The sequence below is a fragment of the Ursus arctos genome, unplaced genomic scaffold (genome assembly GCF_023065955.2).
Source record: "Ursus arctos isolate Adak ecotype North America unplaced genomic scaffold, UrsArc2.0 scaffold_9, whole genome shotgun sequence".
NCBI classification, from domain to species: Eukaryota; Metazoa; Chordata; class Mammalia; order Carnivora; family Ursidae; genus Ursus; species Ursus arctos.
The window spans coordinates 10,204,889-10,227,329 of NW_026623111.1; positions in this window are offsets into that span (position 1 = coordinate 10,204,889).

Here is a 22,441-nt window from a genome sequence, read left to right on the forward strand (position 1 = left end):
AAATGTTCCACATCATTAGCCATCAGGGAAATTCAAATCAAAACCACCTTGAGATACCAACTTACACCAGTTAGAATGGCAAAAATTAATAAGGCAGGAAACAATAGATGTTGGAGAGGATTTGGAGAAAGGGGAATCCTCTTACACTGTTGGTGGGAATGCAAGCTGGTACAACCACTTTGGAAAACAGTAAGGAAGTTCCTCAAAAAGTTAAAAATACAGCTACCCTAGACCAAGCAATTGCACTACTGGCTATTTACCCCAAAGATACAGATGTAGTGAAAAGGAGGGGCACATGCACCCCACTGTTCATAGCAGCAATGTCCATAATAGCCAAACTGTGGAAGGAGCTGAGATGCCCTTCAACAGATGAATGGGTATAGAAGATGTGGTTCATATACACAATGGAATATTACTCAGCCATCAGAAAGGATAAATACCCACCATTTGCATCGACATGGATGAAACTGGAGGAGATTATGCTAGGTGAAATAAGTCAAGCAAAGAAAGACAATCTTCATGTGATTTCACTTATACATAGAATTTAACGAATAGCATGGAGGACATCAGGAGAAAGAAGGGAAAACTGAAGGGGGTGGAAATCAGAGGGGGAGACAAACTGTGAGAGACTACAGACTATGGGAAACAAACTGAGAGTTTCAGAGGGGAGGGGGTTGAGGGATGGGCTACTCCAGTGATGGGTATTAAGGAGGGCACGTATTGCATGGAGCACTGGGTGTTATTTGTTATTTGTTTGCGAACAATGAAGCATCGAACACTACATCAAAAACTAATGAAGTACTGTATGGTAACATAACATAATAAAAAAAAAAGGTTAGAAAATGAAAGGAAAATCTCATTTAATCCTTTCTTTTTAGAATGACATCCATACTTATTACCAATCACCTATGATTCTACATTTTCTTCACGTTTCCTTCCATGTAGGAGGACTCATAGCTGACAAAGAACTGTTTACCCTACTTGTACATGGCCTTTCTATATCCAAGCATCTATTGGGTGTGCTCATTCTGGCAGACATGCTTCTCTTTGCTCCCCAATTTTTAAACCTGATTTATTTCTATCTATATATTTTAAAACTCACTTTAAATTCATCTCTTCAAAAAGATGTCCCCTATTCTACTCTCTCTGCATCCTGGCTGGTTTAATTCCTCCCCTTGCTGAGCTTCCAGAACACTGTACCTCTCACTCTGTTTTCTATAATCATCCCTAACCAAATCCTATCTTGTAATACTTCCCTTCTGAACTGGAACACATCGCCATTGTTGACCATATCTGAAGTGTCTGGGGTGCTGAGGTAATGCCATCTTTGGCTCTGTATCCCTTAACGGGTCTAGCCCAGCTTGGGTTATAGTGTGGAGACTCCTCCACATTTTTTCTGTAGTCATAAGCAGACATTTTATATTGCTTTTATCATCCTTTTGAAGGAGGAGAGAAATGCAGTGTCCTCAGGGCTGACAGAGTTCAGGCCTCGCTGTTTACAGCTTGGTCAGGACTGATTCATCTCACAAAGGCAACAACTTGCATCAAAAACATCAACCACGGTAACACACCTATTTACTTGTTTGAAGGCTCTGAAATAAAATTAATATTCTATCACTATGGAGTTGAGAACTAAAAAGTAAGAAACAAATCTGAAGATGTTCTATCCTCTAGTATAGGCATTGAAAATGTCAAGGCCAGGACTGTGCCTTTAGGGATATTGCTTAAAAGGGCACTGATGATTTACCTGGAAGTGCTGAATGTTCAGAGCTGTCTAGAAGTATAAGAGAATCCGGCTAACCCAATGATACCTACAGCATAAAAAGCACCAGCAAAAAACTGTGTTTCTAGTATGTTCTTTGTCTTATCTGGTCTGCTTCTTTCCCTATTCCTGCACATCATCCTTATCAAGTCCAACTGTATTATAGATATCACTTTATATTATAGTCTTCTCTGAGTACAATGTATTTATCACATTAGACTTGAAGCTCCTTCAGAATATGATCTATGGGATATTCTATATAAACTCAGATCTTAGCCAAGGCTTAGGCATATAAGAAGCATTCAATGATTTTCCATAAAACAAGTAAAATGTTGTGCCCATTTATGAATAAAGAATCTACGTTTAAACATATCTATAAGAACTGCTGAGGTATAATCCAAGCTCTTCAGGTTATAGATAAAAACAAAAAAATTATTGCCAGAGAAGTTATCTGAGATCAAATATTTAGTTAAGTATGAGGATTTGTGCAATTCTCAGGAATTTTTTTTTCCAAAAAAACCACTGGTCTTATTTAAGATGGGAAATATGATTATCTAATTTTCATAATTTTTCAAAGTCTCTAGGAATATCAATTAGGTCTATATTCAGACAAGTGTCCTAGGGTTAAATAATTTGAAAAACACTCAGTGGTATGCTGGAACTGGCCTAGACTGGTTTGCAAGATATAGTAGTTACATTTTCAGGAATTTTGCAAATTAATGGTTAAATAGCCATTAATAAAAATTAAGTCATAGAAACTTAAAATTAAATAAATTATATAAAAACAAATGTAATAAATAATCAAAACTGACTACTTCCTAATTATTGTATAGTGTTTTACTCTTATGTATACTCTTGAGGTTATGCATATCTATTTTACCTTCATGATAGAAACATTACTTTTCTTCTTGTACCAGCTCCATGTTCACTGATATCATGTTGGTACCTTAAATTTGGCCCTAGAGAAAATATGCCACAATAATCACTAAATAGTGTAAATCAGGGCTTGACTTAATGCTGAGGTCAAGAGACTTTTCAGTTTGTTGACTATAATTTGTACAGGGTGAGAAGTAATTTAATAGAAGATCATAGATTAGATTAATGATAAATTTACTGCAAAAACAGTTAATGGATTTAGCGGCAACTACAATTGTCAAATCATAGCGAATTGTAACCACCAACTACCTATGGGCACAAAAGTTTGGCAATGTCAACAAATGAATTTTGTGAGAATCAATTGGCTAAAATGGTTAATGTGTACTACTATTGAAAGTCATCACTCATTCCTTCTTCTCTTTCCTTCCTTTCCTGAAGAATTCAGTCCTAAAGTATTAAGTGGTGTCAAGCAAGGTTGGTGGCCATGGCAGGTGGTTCTGTGTGTCCGTGGGAGTCTGGAGAAAGCTCGTGGAGCCTAAACTGCGTAAGGAGGTATCCTTCTGGAGGGGATGATTCAGACACTTCGGAGCCCAAGTAGAATGTGGAGCCTCCCACATCGTTGACACTAAGAGGTGTCAAAGTATAGGATGTAAGATCCTGAGTCTATTAAGGAGGGTAGTCCCTCTTGGGGCATCAGAAACAAGTCAGTGCAAGGGAGCTCCCATAGAAGGGCAGCCAACAAAGTGACTAAGGTATAAGTATGGTATATCCAAGCATTGACACAACAGTGGCAGCCCAGTGTGTGTTGTTGGACCCTGAGTGGTCAAGAGAATAGCTATACAGGGGCAGCAATGGTAACCATGAGATATTAATTGCATATAGAAAAATTGCTCAAATAAGTAAATATTAAAAGTAGTAGGGTCCAGATTTATCATTGTCAGATAAAGGACTTACAAATGTTGAAATACAAATAACTAGATTTGAACCTGTAATGTTAGATTAGTGTCAGAGGTATTGAAAACTCATGAAAAAGTATCTATAGATAGCAATACATAGATATAAATGTGTGCACATATGTATGTGTGTGAACATATATACGAACTCATCTATCCAACTGAGAGGGTCTAGGAGCAGAAAAAGCACACCCAGGAACCAGACCTTAGCTTCTAAATACCATACTCCACTAAAAAGAGCCAGGAAACTTTGGCGAATTGGCTGATTCCAGTGCCAGAAAGGAAAGTGAAAGATGACAGAGGACTATCTTGCTGTAACAGAAAGTAAGAAAAGCCTCAAAGAATAAAGGGTACACAAGCAGCTGGAAACACTTCCACAGCCCAAATTTGGGATAATTTCAGCATCAAAATAATGAATGAATTGGATTATAACACGTTAAATAAAATAGGAATCCATGACTCTATATTTTTATAAAAATATAAATGGATAAGCTTAAAGTTTAATGAAACACATTTGTGTAGATGTAGTCTTTCTCCACAAAATTCTCATTAAGTGAAAAGGGAAATAGAGTAATGTTGTAGTGGAGAAGCTTGGCAGACACCACCTTTATAAGATGATCAAAAGTGAACATCATCACTAATAGGACAAGTCAAAATCATGGGGACCCAATAGGAAGCATCACTTCAGGGATACTCCTGCCAAAGATGCAGGAGTGTAGATGTAGCCCGAATGTAATCAAACGGAAATTGAGGAGTTCTACAAAATAACTGGCTCATAATGTAAGAGTCAAAATCGTGAAAGTCGAAGAAAACTAATGAAAGTTCCCAGATAAAAGTTGGAGTAAAGCTGCATAAAAACAAAATGCAACTGATGATTCTGGACTTTGCTGTTTTCTTATGAAATACATTATTGAGATAATTGAAAATTTTGAATAGGGTCTGAACTTTGAATGGTAGTAAAATGTCAATATTATTTTCATTATTGCAATTTTATGTAGGAGAATACTCTTGTATGTGGAAATATACACCAAAGAATTTGAGGCTGGTAGACATCATGGAAGCAATAGGCTAGGGAAAAATTTATTTTTATTGTCATTGAACCTGTTCCTTCATTTTAAGATAAAACAACAAGAAGAGCAACAACAACAAAAAAACCATGTCATATGACCCAGTAATTCCATTCCTAATTATACAGCCAAGAGAAATAAATGAATATATCCACAAAAAGGATTGTACAATATTATCCAAAGCATGGTAGTCATAATAGCTAAAAACTGGAAATCACTCTAATGCTTATCAATAGAGAAATGGATAAACATTATAGACTATTTGCACAATGAAATACTAATAAAAAAGAACAAACCACTGACACATGCAACAACATGGACGATTCTCAAGAACTTGTTGAATGGAAGAAGACACAAACCCTACCTACTGTATGATGCCATTTATATAAAATTCAAGCAAAGCCAACCAAAGATGATGGAAATGAGAATATTGGTTGCTTTTTAAAAAGGGGGAATTGGGGTACCTGGGTGGCTCAATGGGTTAAACATCTGCCTTCGGCTCAGGTCATGATCTCAGGGTTCTGGGATCGAGCTTTGCATCGGGCTCCCTGGTCAGCGGGTAGTCTGCTTCTCCCTCTCCCTCTGACCCTTCCCCCTACTTGTGCTCTCTCGCTCTCTCTGTCTCAAATAAATAAATAAAATCTTAAAAAAAAGAAATAAATAAAAAAATAAAAAGGGGAAGTTAAGTGAAAAGGGCAGACAGGAACTTCTTAGAGTACAATGTTCTGTGTCTTAACCAGGCGGTGGTTATATCAGCATATGCATTTGGCAAAAGGCTTTAAGATGCACAATAATGATTATGTGTTTTATTGCAAGTAAATTTGTCTCAATAAATTACTGTGAACATTAAAAAAATTGTTGGCAGAAAAATTCAGTCTTCCTGATTTTCTCATTTCAGTATCCTATGAATAAAATAGTCAACAATTTCAGCTGCTCTTTTTCCTCTGGCTTTCTCCTGTTGCATTCCAAAAGTAGTCCCTCCACACTCCTCCTCACAAAGAAAAAGAACAACTTGCTTGTAATGACCTCTAAGCAAATTCCTTCGCATACCTAAAACTTGCAGGAAGTCTCTGGAATTATAAAAGTTTGAACAGAGAGCATTTTGGTCTCATGTATGCAATCCAATATAACACAATACCTTATGTCTAGGGAATATACTAGCAAAAATTACTGTTTATTACAAAGCACTAGGCCTTCAAGAAATTCTTTATGATTCACTATAAAGTGGTAGCAAAGCATGGAATATTCTGTTGTTGCTGTGTTTTCCAGAAACCACACACCTTATATGGAATGAATCTGTAATTGTTGGGCAATTTCTTTTTCCAGTTGAACAGCACTTTTGAGACTGTTTTTCTGAGAGGTCGTGAAAAGAAAATTGGAAATATTACATATCTGCTGACATGACATAGAAAGGTCCTTTCATTTTGCATTTTCTTTTTACCTCTGAATGAAGGCAAAAGGCTCTTTAAAGACAAAAATGCTTCCTTTGGGTTCTCCCCTGAATAAAAGCCATTCATCCCATACGTTGAGGCAACATGTCTTACAAATAAAGGTTGAGGTGAAAGGTACTTGTTCTGTTATTTTGTGAACATGTGAAGTCCGTTCCTCTCCTTATGTAAATCAAATACATATCTTGAAAATACTATTCTTATTTTTACATGCTCTTAATATACTATTGTTTTTTCAAAAGAACTATCCAGAGGAAATTGTTCCCTCCCTTTTGCCTCTTTCATTTCAAATAGGAATGTTTACTTTGAGAACTTTCATTGAGTTTAGTTTTTTGCCTACAGGCCACTGATGTGTGTAACCCTTCCTCAAGACCATACGAAATCAAGCTGTATCACATGGTCACCATCCTTGTGGGCTTAGTGCTCAAGTTATTGTCAAAATCGTGAGCTACATTTATGACCTTGCACTTCATAGTAATTTCTTCTTATTTCTGCTGTTGGGAGCCTAGATTTTATTAGATCCAGTGAACTAAGTGAAAGTTTTATGAAAGTCAGGGTCTGAACACAGAAATGATTCTTCAATTTTAATGAGTTGTGAGGGTGCCTTTCTTTATTTCTGAAAGAGCTCACGTCTCTGTAACCCAAATGGTGATCCCATAATGAACTAACTAAAAACTTTTTTTGTGGAAGTACCTGCTAGCTCATACAGTTTTGAGAATCTTGTTTCTTTTCTTTCCCCTTTCAACTATTAGGCCATATCACTCGTTACCCACTTCCTTGTATATTTCTGCTTTCATTGATCTTTTTCCTCACAAAATAGCTGTATGTAAAATTCACTGTGATGTTTATTTGTTTTAGTTTCTTATAGTTCTGTAAGGATTTAATGAATAGATGACTTGATTTATATAATACATTGTAATAAAATCTTAAGAGAGGAATAAACATTCTTTTCAAGAAATTAGGGGAAAAATTATTAAATACCCCAGAAGAAGGTAAGAGAGAGAGAGAGAGAGAGAGAGAGAGAGAGAGAGAAAACTGATAAAGGACATCAATCTCTGGCAAGTAAGAAAAAGTAAAATTGAGAAAACATCTTAAAAATTAACTACTGGACATGAGATAATATGTCTAAACACAGATGTTCAATTGCATGGACATGGATTTGAATTTGTAGAGTAAATTGATGTTTTCTAGCAAAAGATGAACTACTAACATCAATTTAAAAAGAGATAGAAATATAAACAGTTCGGAAAGGTAGATAAAAGTATTCCAATTAAGAGAGAATCCTGCTCTAAACCCTTGATAACTTTCTATCTAACCTTTAAATAGAAGATATTTCCAAGATTTATTTCAATTTCTAAATGGTATAGGGTAGCTTCTCAACTAGTTGTAGGAATAAAGCAGAAATTTGATATCAAACTTTATAAATATAATACTAAGAAATGGAAACATTTATTTTACCTATACATATACATGTTAAAACTGGAAAAAAATAACAAACGAAGTCCAAAAAAATACCAAAAATAATAATATGCAATTACCATGATTACAAATGGTTCAATATGAGATAATCCATGCTAATAATTTATCATGATGAAAAAGATCAAAAGAGAAAAATGCGACGCTATCAATAAAGCAACTAAAAACTTACTCTACAAATTGATACTAAAAACCTACATAACAGAGGCAAAAGAAAACCATTTAATATAAGAAAGACTGTTTTTCATTAACAAACATCAAATTAAATGAGACATGCTCAGTTACTTTCATTAAAGTTAATCATAAGGCGGAAATATCAGTTATTACATTATTTTGGAGATTTTAGCTAATGTAATTAAAGAATATCAGTATAAATGTTAGAAAATAAAATAACCTTTATCTGAATGTTATGTGATTGAAGACTTTAGAAGCAACATAGGAGGAAGGAAGGAAGGAAGGAAGGAAGGAAGGAAGGAAGGAAGGAAGGATGAAAGGAAGGAAGGAAAGAAAGCAAGCAGGAAGGGAGGGAGGAAGGAAGGAAAGATCTGGGGGTGGGGAATCAAGTATTAGAGTTAATTAAGTAAGCTGACAAGGTGCCTGGATCCAGTATAAATATACGAAATTAATGTTTTACCTTTATGCTAGTAATATCCAGCATAGAAAAGGAAATGAACAAAATTGCAATAAACATAATCCACAAACACCAAAGAATAAATTTAGAAAAGAAAACCTCAAGATCTGTATGAAAACAACCAAAATTTTTTTTTGGACATAAAGTAAGATCCAAGCTAATGGAGAGAAAACATTTGTTCCTGCATAGGGATAACTAATATCATATAAATGTCAATCATTCTAAAAATTAATGAGCATATGCAATTTTAATTAGAATGCTATTTTAACTTGAGTACAACAATTTTAAAATTAATATAGCAATAAATACCTTTGAATAACAACAAGAATGAAGAGACAAAGATTAGATTAGTGAGGAAGGAAATATCTTTTCCCAGATATTAGAACTTTGTATAAAGTCACGTAATTAAAACCATATAGATATCGGCCAGGAATAACCACATCAATCACAGAAAGGAAATATATAAAGTCTAGAAATCAATGAAACTCTATAGTAAATATGTGGTAAAAAAACATTTAATACCATAAAAGATAATACTTTATTAATAAATACTGCAAACATAATAATTACTCATCTGGGAGGAAACACAATTATGAGTACACAAAACATTCCAAGTGGGTTAATTTTTAAATATTTAAAAAATAAACTATTAGAAAAGGTCCTAAGCAATTAAGGAAATTCAGAACACATTAAAAACAAATTTGACTATAATGAATTTATATTTTTGAAAAGGCTGAAGCTATAACAGAATGGGAAGAATATTTGAAATATACCTGACAGACGAAGATTTGTTATTCTTACTTTTTTTAAGATTTATTTATTTTTAGAAGGTGGGGAGGGGCAGAGGGAAGGACCTCAAGCAGACTCCTGGTTGAACGTAGAGCTCAAGGTGGGGGCTCCATCTCACGACCCTGAGATCATGACCCTGAAATCATGACCTGAGGGGAAATCAAGAGTCAGACACTTAACCAACTGAGTCACCCAGGTGCCCTTAAGAGTTGTTATTCTTAATCTGCAAATATACCTTGAGACTAATAAGAAATAAATCATCTAATAGAAACATGGGTAACATATTTGAAAAGTTCTCACAAGATGAAAAGCAAATTACTACTAAACATAACAGGCTAGTCAACCTCTTCTACAAGTCACAATAAGAAACTACTTAGCCTATGGGGTTTGAAATTTTTTAAACACAATAACCCAGAATTGGTGAGGTTATGAAGGAACAGGCCATCCTCAACATTGGCCAGACTGAGAATTGCTTACATCAGAATGGAAGCTTCCCATGAACCTGAAAAGAGGCTCTTTTAAAATAAGTCCTTTCATACTAGATGAGTTTCTTAGTCTACTGAATTATATAAAGCCTTAATCAGTAGTCCAAACATTCGTTTCTTTTTTTTTTTAAACAATCAAATAGATATGAGTTTCAAATAAACCTGAGGAACTGGCTCTCGAATACATCCAAAGCCTTGCAAGAATCACGTCAACACTTATCGTCAGTGGCTGCCTTGATTAAGACAAAAGCTGATGTAAGACACATCCTCAGAGGGCTGGGGGGCCAAGTCAGACTTGTCACTGGAGATTCAGCTTTGAACTTGCAGACGTGTCTAAGAAGAACACATTATTGCAGACAGAAAGACCTAAATCGGAGACCCACTTTGGCCTTCTCTATGAGAAATGATAATGGTTTCTATTCCACAGCAATGTTTGAAGTTTAAGGGACGAAAATGTACAGGAATAAGATATGCACATGTTATATACATTTAGATATAATCTTATGAATAATAAATGTTTAACACATTATATGAACACATAGTTCTGAGGGATTCATGTATATTAACTTGTTTAGTTCCTAACAAAAATGCCCTGTGAAGTAGTTGCTTTTGTCGTCTCTATTCTGCAAATGAGGAAACAGGTAAACAGATACCAAGTAGTTTCCCCAAGGCCACAGAGGTCCCAAGGACCAAAGCTGGGATTTGGTGCCAGACTTAGTGCCCTTCAACACTATGAGGGATGGTTTCATTGCAGCTTCCTGACATGAATTTACATTTGTTGTATTTGCAGAAACTGGAATCTGAAATTTTTTTGTGATTCTTCTATTGAGGAAATACTTTTTCATCTCCTCCTCCCTGTCTGTTAATTGATATTTTATTTTTGCTGTGATCTATCCCATCTTTCATATCGAGAGCAGCTTTCCCCTGTTTATGGAAATTCTATATATTTTTAAATCTATCTTTCCCAAAACTATGCAAGCACCTTGCTGTATTGAGTTCTGCTTTATTGTGCTTCACAGATTTTTTTTTTTTTTTTTTGCAAATGGAAGGTTTGTGGCAACCCGGTATCAAACAAGTGTATTGGTGCCATGTTTCCAAGAACATCTGTTCACTTTGTGTCTCTGCATCACATTGAGATAATTCTCATAATATTTCAAACTTTTTCATTATTATTATATTTGTTATCACCATAACACTGTGACCAGTGATTATGACTCACTAAAAGCTCAGTTGATGATTGGCATTGTTTGGCAATAAAGCATTTTTTAATTAAGGTATGCACCTTTTTTTTTTTTTAGATGTAGTGCTATTGCACATTTAATAGACTACAGTACAGTGTAAACATAACATTTATATGTACTGGGAAACCAGAAGACTCATTTGATTTGCATTGTTGTGATACTTGCTTTCTTGTGGAGGTCTGGAACAGCACGCATGCTATCTCTGCGGTGTACCTGTGTAAACTGCAAACTCTGCTATCAAAGTCAAAGACGTCGAACTTTGCGCCACTCTGAGTGTTTCTACCTGAATATGCTTACTCTCTACTACTTTTCTTTGAGAGAAGGACATCCAGTGGCTTTTAGGTGATAGAAAAGGGAATTGATACTCGTGTGGCCTCATAAAACAGTGGAAAGAGTGGAGGGAGGCAAGCAAAGTGTCAGCACGAGGTTATTTGTCATCGTTTATTTGTTTTTTCTTTTGTTTTGTTTTGCTTTGCTTTCATTTACCTCACTGATCCACCACTGCATAAAATACATGATTTAATTTCCAGGAATTTAGTTTTCAAAGAACCTTCAAGAACACACCTTTTGTAGCGTGAAGCAAAGCTGTAGAGACACTTTTGGTAACTGAAGAAGCAGATAACCAACTTACAGATAGATCGTTGATGTCTTTGCTTTTGCGTCTCCCTCCCTGATTTGGCAATTTTTCTGCTCATTATTCCTTTCCTCCTGAGGATGAATAAGATCAGAAGGAAGATCAAGCCCAAATCAGTCACTTACATCTACTTGTCAGCCACTGAAGGGAACGATAGAAGCCTGATATGTAAGAATTCAGAGACAACATGAGCAATTATCTGGGGATTTCCATTACCCAGTACTTCCTCTTTCTATGAGCAAGAATAATTGAGAATCCAGTTTTCTTGGATTCTGGAGCTTGATGGCACCCTCAGGCTAATCTTGCTCAATCTTCTCTATTTATAGATAGGGAAACTCAGAACCAAAGAAGATCATTTGTTTGTCCAATGACTTACAGCTTGCTAATGGTGGATGTGGCGACCTCCGGATAGTCAGCTTCTTCTTCCTTGTAGTTCATGAAACAGAATTCTTATCCCATGTTAGCCACAGTGCAATTTCACTTAAAATAGCCCACGGGTTACTTTATTATAATATTTCCAAAATAGGTAAAATCTCAAAAGAAGTAGGGTGTGATGGGAAAATCCCTAGGAATCAGAGGGCTTATGTCTAAGTATGGTTTAATGTTATGCAGGGTTGTGTTATATGGGGCAGATGTCCTAACTTCCCTAGGCTTTTGTTTTCTCACCTACCAAAAAGGGATACTTATCCCTGGGGCGCCTGGGTGGCACAGCGGTTAAGCGTCTGCCTTCGGCTCAGGGCGTTATCCCGGCATTCTGGGATCGAGCCCCACATCAGGCTCCTCTGCTATGAGCCTGCTTCTTCCTCTCCCACTCCCCCTGCTTGTGTTCCCTTTCTTGCTGGCTGTCTCTATCTCTGTCGAATAAATAAATAAAATATTAAAAAAAAAAGGGATACTTTTCCCTGCCTTGACTATCTTCAGAGAGTTTTGGAGAGGGTCAAAGGATATAAAAATAATAGTAATAGTAATAGTCGGGGAGCTGTCTATATGCCAAATGGAGCATTAAAGTGCTCCACATGCATCATTCCTTAATGCTCATGACAGCTTTATGAGTCAGGCGATGTCCAGGAATTGGAAACTAAAGTTCAGAGAGGTTAAATAATGTGTTAAAGGTCACATATATAATCATAAGGGAAGTATTTTGTTAATTCTAAAGTAGCTTACAATGTGCGTATGTGTGCGTATGTGTGTTTGTTGGAGTGGTGGGGGGCTCCCTTCATCAGTGCTGAGACAGGTGATGTTCACTACTGTGAACCCGACACCTACCCTGGATTCTAGATTCTGGTTCACCTGAAGTGGGGGCAGCACTTTAAGAAGCAGTTGAAGATACGACTTCTCAAAATAAATGAGTCGGGAAGAGTGTGGAACATCTGTGTGGCTAGGTGATCTCTTCAGACGTTAGCCTGGGGAAATAGCTAACCATGGGCCAATTTGGGGAAGAGGGATATTATCCGAGGTACCATGTATGAAAAATCAATCAGCTATCTGAACCTAAGACCAATGGACGTGTGTGTGTGTGCGTGTGTGTGTGTGTGTGTGTGTGTGTGTTTGTGAGGGGGCATGGGTATGTCAGTAAGATAATGCTTTTGAAAGCTCTGAACAATGTTAGGACCCTTTGTGTGGTTCTTTGGCTACCTTGAGCACATTTTGGGGTAAGTCACTAGAGAATAAAGGAAAGGAAACTGGGGTGGGATTCTTCTCTTTGTCTAAATGAATATTTGTCAACAGGATTTTTCTAGATGATTTACATGTCATAGATTGTCAGAGCGGGAAAGACTTCAGAAAATAAAGCTCTGCTATCCATCTTAATTGTAAGATGAGTTTTTACAATGGCCTCTCCCCCCTTTGCCCAGTGTGCTTTTTTTTACTTTATTTTTTTATTTTTATTTTATTTTTTAAAATTATTTTATTTATTTATTTATTTATTTATTTATTTATTTATTTATTTAAGTTCCACGATTCATTACTTGCATATAACACCCAGGGTTCCATGCAATATGTGCCCTCCTTACTACCCATCACCGGCCTATCCCATCCCCCCCCCCAAGCCCTCAGTTTGTTTCCCAGAGTCCATAGTCTCTCACGGTTCGTTCCCCTTTCTGTTTACCCCCCCCTTTCTTCTTCCCTTTTTTCTCCTACCGATCTTTCACCCAGAGCCATGAAGCATTTTCTGATAAGAACCCAGGCTTCTATCAGGATTTAGGCATTGCTCATTTCCCCATCCTTACATTCATTCACTGAGGTGTTCCCCCAACAAGTGTTCATTGAGTACCAGTGACGTCAGGCACTGTGCCAAGCATGGCAACTACTAAACTGAGTAACGAAGGTTCTCTGCCTTCAAGGAAGTTACTGCTAGCATATAGACGGGTAGAGAGATAACCATTGTCTAATGTGGAAAACATCTACCCGAAAGCAAAATCTGGAATGCTGCCTCTTTTGACAAAGAAAATTTCCCTGGAACACACCATGCCCATTTGTTCGCATATGGTCTACAGCTGCTTTCAAACTATGATGTCAAAGTTGACTAGTCATGACCGGGTATCACCTGCATATCCCCCTACAGAAAGAGGTTACAGACCCCTGCTCTGGAGGACAGAATGCCTTTCACAGCATTGGGAAGGGGGGCAGTAAGTCTGTATATATCAGTAGCGCTTAAACTCGGCGACACAGTAGAATCATCAAAGGAGCTTTTAAAACATTGATGTCTGTCTCTTCAAAAAGATTTGAACTCGGGGCGCCTGGGTGGCACAGCGGTTAAGCGTCTGCCTTCGGCTCAGGGCGTGATCCTGGTGTTACGGGATCGAGCCCCACATCAGGCTCCTCTGCTATGAGCCTGCTTCTTCCTCTCCCACTCCCCCTGCTTGTGTTCCCTCTCTCGCTGGCTGTCTCTATCTCTGTTCAATAAATAAATAAATAAAATCTTAAAAAAAAAAAAAAAAGGAATTCTTTAAAAAAAAAAAAGATTTGAACTCGATGGTATGACAAGGTTGGTTGGTTGGTTTTGTTTCTTAACATTTCTAAGGTGATGCAATCTTAGGATGCCAATGTACAACCAGGGTAGACAAAGACTTTTCTAGAGAAAGTGACATTCTGACCGACGGAGATCCAATATATGAATAGTATGTACCAAGCCAGAGAAAGGGGGGTGAGAGTTTTCTGGAGAGACAGAAGAGCTTGTGCAGGGAGTATATAGCCCATCTGGGAAGCCTCAATTGGTTCTATAGAGGGGGAGCTGGCAGGGAGGAGGTGAGTGGAAAGAGACAGCGAGGACCTAATCATGACATTTTTTATATATCCTGTTAAAAATGTTTGGAGTTCCTCTTAAAGAAAAAATCTTGGAAAGTCTGTAACTAAAGGGTTTTAATCAGGGAGAGGAATGTGGTTGAATTTGCATGACAATGATGTTAGCAGCTGTATAGGGTTGAGATGGTACAAGTCTGGGAAGGCCTCAGGGGTAGTGATGCTGTACAGAGATGGAGGCAGGGAGGGAAGGTGGGAGGCCGATCTCAGATCCCTTCAAGACCCTCTACCAACTACCTGAGTCAGGACTGAGACTCAGCGCCCTACGGGCAGCTGTACTGTTCGCAGCAGTGATGGGGACCTTCCACTACTCAGCAACTTCTGGCCTCAGCTCTCCTTTGCCCCTAATGCTATCGGACTGAGTCTTATTCCCACGCTCCGCACTATGCTGCTCGAGGGGGCGACCACGTTCTGGCCACCTTGGACCTTCCTTTCTCTCTTTGTGTGCCCAGCAGAGCCTGTTTATACATAGGAAGTGCTGAAGAATAATCTATGACACAACAAACTTTCCACACTCTTTCGAGTAAGGAAAGTGATGGCAGGAGAGCAGCCCCAGAGCCAGGAGCAGCAGCAGTGTGACCTGACTCGGGTACGGGACAACGGTGTCCTGGGAAGCTGTCTGCCTTAGTGAACACACCGCTCAGAGTGCCTGACTTCTGCTGCCGACATACCTCACGATCAGCAGCTCTTACCTCACCAGAGACACCAGGATCAGGTTGTGAGGTCAAAGGCGATGGTGCAGAGGCCGGCACAACATTGAGCAAACCAGTGCTCCGTGACGCTCAGCTTTCGCTGGGAGCAATTTAGCAATAGTCCCCAGCAAGTGCCTTTCATTCCTTCATTTTTTCTTCTCTCTCTGCTAGCTCTTATTTTCCAATATTATCGTTTACTTTTGTGTCTCAACCCAAGATCCAAGCTGTCCTGTAGAGCATGTTACATCCCTCCTCCTATTGGATCTCACAGGGGAGTGTTTGAACAAATGATTTTACTTATCTCTTACGAGCTCGACTCTCCGGTACTGAAGCCTGCATGAGGGAAACAGAATTATTCATGCTATTTTTAAAGAAGAGAGCTAGATTTCCTTCTCTCTCTCTCTCTCTTTTTTTCTGATGGAGAGATCTTAAAACACTGTAAACTTTGGCTAGCTGGGCTGGGCCAAACCAGTCTCTCCTCCCGCCTGTGCACACAGCCGCTGCTTAATTTAGAGTGATTCGAAAGGCAGGGGGGATCATAATGCAGAGGGCATGCTGTTAGGAACCATCACTCTGCTTGGAGACATGTGTAGCCACAGAAGGCTGAACAGATCATAGTAGCTTAAGGCTTTGGAAGATAAAAGGGCCGGCATTGCTGATAGGGACCCTAGAGACAGCTGGCCGCCTGCACACACACGCAGCAGCTTTCAGTGCTCCTTCTTTCCTTCCTCCCTCCCTCCCTTCCTTCCTTCCTTCCTTCCTTCCTTCCTTCCTTCCTTCCTTCCCTCCTCCCTTCCTTCCTCCCTTCCTTCCTTCCTTCCTTCCCCCCTTCCTTCCCTCCTCCCTTCCTTCCTCCCTTCCTTCCTTCCTTCCTTCCTTCCTTCCTTCCTTCCTTCCTTCTTTCCTTCCTTCCCCCTTCCTTCCTTCCTTCCTTCCTTCCTTCCTTCCCTCCTCCCTTCCCTCCTCCCTTCCTTCCTTCCTTCCTTCCTTCCTTCCTTCCTTCCTTCCTTCTTTCCTTCCTTCCCCCTTCCTTCCTTCCTTCCTTCCTTCCTTCCTTCCCCCCTTCCTTCCCTCCTCCCTTCCTTCCTTCCTTCCTTCCTTCCTTCCTTCCTTCCTTCTTTCCTTCCTTCCCCCTTCCTTCCTTCCTTCCTTCCTTCCTTCCCCCCTTCCTTCCCTCCTCCCTTCCTTCCTTCCCCCTTCCTTCCCTCCTCCCTTCCTTCCTTCCTCCTTCCTTCCTTCCTTCCTTCCTTCCTTCCTTCCTTCCCCCTTCCTTCCCTCCTCCCTTCCTTCCTCCCTTCCTTCCTTCCTTCCTTCCTTCCTTCCTTCCTTCCCCCTTCCTTCCCTCCTCCCTTCCTTCCTTCCTTCCTTCCTTCCCCCTTCCTTCCCTCCTCCCTTCCTTCCTCCCTTCCTTCCTTCCTTCCTTCCTTCCTTCCTTCCTTCCTTCCTTCCCCCCTTCCTTCCTTCCCCCCTTCCTTCCCTCCTCCCTTCCTTCCCTCCTTCCTTCCTTCCTTCCTTCCTTCCTTCTTTCCTTCCTTCCTTCCTCCTTCCTTCCTTCCTTCCTTCCTTCCTTCCTTCCTTCCTTCCTTCTTTTCTTCCTTCTTCCTTCCTTCCTTCCTTCCTTCCTTCCTTCCTTCCTTCCTTCCTTCTTTCCTTCCTTCCTTCCTTCCTTCCTTCCTTCCTTCCCCCTTCCTTCCTTCCTTCCTTCCTTCCTTCCTTCCTTCCTTCCCTCCTCCCTTCCTTCCTCCCTTCCTTCCTTCCTTCCTTCCTTCCCCCCTTCCTTCCCTCCTCCCTTCCTTCCTTCCCCCTTCCTTCCCTCCTCCCTTCCTTCCTTCCCCCTTCCTTCCTTCCTTCCTTCCTTCCTTCCTTCCTTCCTTCCCCCTTCCTTCCCTCCTCCCTTCCTTCCTCCCTTCCTTCCTTCCTTCCTTCCTTCCTTCCTTCCCCCTTCCTTCCCTCCTCCCTTCCTTCCTTCCTTCCTTCCTTCCTTCCTTCCTTCCTTCCCCCTTCCTTCCCTCCTCCCTTCCTTCCTCCCTTCCTTCCTTCCTTCCTTCCCCCTTCCTTCCCTCCTCCCTTCCTTCCTCCCTTCCTTCCTTCCTTCCTTCCTTCCTTCCCCCTTCCTTCCCTCCTCCCTTCCTTCCTTCCTTCCTTCCTTCCTTCCTTCCTTCCTTCCTTCCTTCTTTCCTTCCTTCCTCCTTCCTTCCTTCCTTCCTTCCTTCCTTCCTTCCTTCCTTCCTCTCTCTCCCTCCCTCTCCCCTCTGCTTTCTCTCCTCCTTCCATTTCCTTAGTAAAACTCACATGAATCAGGGACAGGAGAAAGAGATGGTGGGTGGGAGGATGTATTGATCAGACCTCACAGATGTAGTTATCATTTTGCATACATGAGGCATGAAGCTAACACATCCTATTCTTCTCCTTTCTTTTAACATGGAAAATCATAAAAACAAAATGCCTATAGGAAAATGCCAGGAATACGTGGTTTGGGGTAAAGAATCAATACCCTGAATCTTCAGGCAGACGTCGGTATAAAGACTGATGCTGACTCCTCTGTAGATATGGGTGTTGGATCAAGCTCTCTGCAGCTGGCAAATAATACGCTCTAACTTCTGGGATCCTTGAAAGATTAGAGAGCATCATAAGGATTAAATGCCAACTGCAGTTACCGGTACAAATGGGGCTCAGAAATCCCACGTGGCTTCTAGTTTTCATTTATAGTTGCAAAGCCTCAGGAAAGCAACTCGAGCACGTTGAGCCTCACCTTTACAAGGGGGCTAATGATGTGCACCTGATGAGACTTTGAAAGGATTACATAAGGTATCATGTTCACGTCTCTGTAATTTGTAATGTGCTATATAAATGTGAAGCATATAATTATCACACCTTTGTTAGTTTATATATAATTTATGTCAACAGGTGGCAAAAAATCACCTGTGGGCGGAGGAGTACATGGCAGCCACCGTACTAGGGACTTTTAAAATACACGTTCTCTAGTTATTACAACCACTCTGTGCAGAGTGTAAGATCATGTTTAGTGGCAGGACAGCGAAACTGGTTCATCAGCAAATGATGGCTAGCATTTATTCCACACTCACTATATGCTAGTCCCTGTCCTAAATGCTTTAGAAGTATTACTTCATGAATGGTAATGGTCTCATCACTCCCACAGTGTAAGAAAGGTAATCCTCATTTTACAGATGAGGAAACCAAAGTACAGAGAAACCATGTCACTTGTGCAAGGTACACAGCTGGTACGTGATAAAATAAGATTAAAGGCAAGCAGTCTGACTCTATACCCTGAACTCTTACCAATAACATTGTATGCCAAAGTGATGACTTGGATGCAAGAGTTTATTTCTTTAGCTTCTAGTTGCTGTGCTCATTTCAAATTAACTCATGAGAATATTTCATGAGATACAATATCATTTTCTAAATTTTTATTTATTTATTTATTTATTTATTTATTAATAATAATATTTTTTATTATGTTAGTCACCATACAGTACATCCCTGGTTTTTGATGTAAAGATCCATGATTCATTAGTTGCATATAACACCCAGTGCACCATGCAATACGTGCCCTCCTTACTACGCATCACCAGCCTATCCCATTCCCCCACCCCCTGGAAGCCCTCAGTTTGTTTCTCAGAGTCCATAGTCTCTCATGCTTCATTCCCCCTTCTGATTACCCCCCCTTTCTTTATCCCTTTCTTCTCCTACCGATCTTCCTATTTCTTATGTTCCATAAATGAGTGAAACCATATGATAATTGTCTTTCTCTGCTTGACTTATTTCACTTAGCATAATCTCCTCCAGTCCTGTCCATGTTGCAGCAAATGTTGAGAAATCGTTCTTTTTGATAGCTGAGTAATATTCCATTGTATATATGGACCACATCTTCTGAATCCAGTCATCTGTTGAAGGGCATCTGGGCTCCTTCCACAATTTAGCTGTTGTGGACAATGCTGCTATGAACATTGGGGTGCAGGTGCCCCTTCTTTTCACTACATTTCTATCTTTGGGGTAAATACTCAGTAGTGCAACTGCTGGGTTGTAGGTTAGCTCTATTTTTAACTTTTTAAGGGACCTCCACACTGTTTTCCAGAGTGGCTGTACCAACTTGCATTCCCACCAACAATGTAGGAGAGATCCCCTTTCTCCACATCCTCTCCAACAATTGTTGTTTCTTGCCTTGTCAATTTTTGCCATTCTAACTGGCGTAAGGTGGTATCTCAGTATGGTTTTGATTTGAATTTCCCTGATGGCTAATGATTTCGAACATTTTTTCATGTGTCTGTTAGCCATTGAGATACAATATCATTTATATGTACTGCATCATTTCCAAAGACAAGGGTATATTATTTATTCAAATTAATTTTGTTGAGAAAATAGTACCATTAGCACAGAGATCACTTATTTTGCCACCATTAGTAAACATCGCTCTTAAATTCGGTCTGTAACCTGGGTTTGTATACTTAGGCATCTGTTTATTAATGTATATGTAGTCCCATGAAGACGGGCTGCTGCTTTATGGTCCCGCTGTGCAGGATGCAACAATCTGAAGACATACTAGTCCGGTATCTAGAAACAATTAAACGGTGGTGTGAAATCATTCCTGCCGTAGGCCTACATTCACAGTCTCCAAAAGTCTCTAGAGCTCTGAGAATCCAGATGGCTAAAGCTTTCCTCATTCTAACCCCAAACCTTTCCATTTTCCAAGATATGTTCTGCCTTTTCAGAGAGTATCCCCTAGACCTTAATAGAAGAAATTGCTCTTAGATCCTTGTATCTCTAGCAAGTATCCTGATCAATGATTCAGCATGGTAGAGATAAAGCAAGGGTGAGAGATGATAAAAAGTTGTGAAAACACAGGGAAATATTTAGCCCTGATGTGTGTCTTTGCGTGTATGCGTGTCTATATATATATATATATATATATATATATATATATATATATATATATACACTATATATATATACACTATATATGTGTGCAATTTGCATGCATATATATGAATACTCATACATATTGATGTAGAATCAGTGTTACTTATAAAGTGAAAGGTTATACCTCTTTTCTAAGAGAGATCTAAGATAGATCTAGGATATGTGATTTATTTGTCACAAATACTAAGTGGCTTTTTAAAAAGACACGTTTTTAAATGATATTTCATATTATATAACCACAGTGACCTGCCAATTTGTTGAAACTACATTCAGTTTTACCAAGTTTCTCCATCACGTCTTGGTTGGGAGGCTCGAGGAACATTTCTGCGAGTTTGCTGACCCGCAGAGCCAACAAAAGGAAACAAGCATTTTCCCCAGGTTGACAGAAGCCTCCGTCCCTCACCAGCAGTAAATAGGGAGGCCAGGGACGTCTAATTGAGAAATTGTGCGCCAGCAGAGGATTATATAAAGTCAATGGGACATATTTCATTCTGCTTTTCACTGTTAGCTACCTCTCTTCCTTTTCCTAGAACAGATTTTGCTCTGGCTTTGAAAGATGCTAATGGAGCATTATTAGTCCAGGAAGAAAATTGCCCCGGAGACTCATAATGACTTCTCTGCTGTGGCGACATCAAACCAGACTATTTAAGACTAATGGGGTTTTAGCTCCTGTAGAGGGAGTTGGACCGGGGAGATAAATAGCAACTGTAGGTCCCATGACATGTAAGACAGAAAAGGAGGACAGCTCTGGAACCTCTTTAGTTACCGAACTTAGGTGCGTGGCCATCCCAAAGCTCTCCTGATATCTGAGATTTGAAGAAGGAAATTAAATATTTAGGGCTGACTTCAGCTTTTTCCTACCCCCCCTCCGGCTTTAGGAAGTAAAAGACTCCACAGAGAAAACAAAACGAAACCCTGACACACTCCTCTGTAAATCTAATGCCTTTAATATCATATTTATAACCAGTTTTTCTAGAAGGCTTTAAAAACCAAGACATACAAAGCTGTCTGGGTTTTATAATGTGATAAAACACAAACAAAGATGGGGTGTTTGATATCTAAAATGTGATGATTTGTATACCATTAAGAGATCTGTATTTGGAATTCTGAGTATTTTCTTGTGTATTTATTTACTTACTTATTTTGAGTTCTTAGTACTTTCTGTTTTTTTTTTAATGATTTTTTATTGTATTATGTTACTCACCATACAGTACATCCCCGGTTTCCGATGTAAGGCTTGATGATTCATTAGTTGAGTATAACACCCAGTGCACCATGCAATACGTGCCCTCCTTACTACCCATCACTGGTCTATCCCATTCCCCCACCCCCCTCCCCTCTGAGGCCCTCAGTTTGTTTCTCAGTGTCCATAGTCTCTCATGCTTCATTCCCCCTTCTGATTACCCCCCCTTTTCTTTATCCCTTTCTTCCCCTACTGATCATCCTAGTTCTTATGTTCCAAAGATGAGAGAAATCATATGATAGTTGTCTTTCTCTGCTTGACTTATTTCACTTAGCATTATCTCCTCCAGTGCCGTCCATGTTGCAGCAAATGTTGAGGAGTTCTTAGTACTTTCTTAATCTGACCTATCAGACCACTGGAGAGCTAGCGTGTGGTGCTTTCAGGGCACAAGAGCAGAATGAGCACTGACACACATTTAAGGATCTTTTACTCACATGAATTCTAATATGGAAAGGACACTGAGCCAATGTCTTTGCTCAGGGCATGAGTGAGATAAAGATCTTCAGCTCAACTGTCCAGGTCCTCCAGAAAAAGAGAGAGCCAGAATGAGGAAGCCAGGGACAGAGAGACAGAGAGACAGAGAGAGACAGAAGGAGAGAAAAGAGAAACAAATGGCTTTGAGGAGGGCAACAGACTCAGGTTTGTACCTAAGACACTGCCTCTTCTCCAAATTTGGCTGTGGGTGGAAGATTGGTTATCAACATCACGAGCTTTGGAGTTCCGTAGACCACCACACTCAGAGTCCCTGGCTGGGGATGTATTAGCTGTGTGATCATGGTCAAGTTATAGGACGTAACAAAAGTTAATCTGTCAATCTCAGAGAATTCATGCGAGAATTAAAAAGGATAATGTTTAATATAACATGGTGCATAAGAACAACTAGTGATATCTGGCCTAGGCACTCAC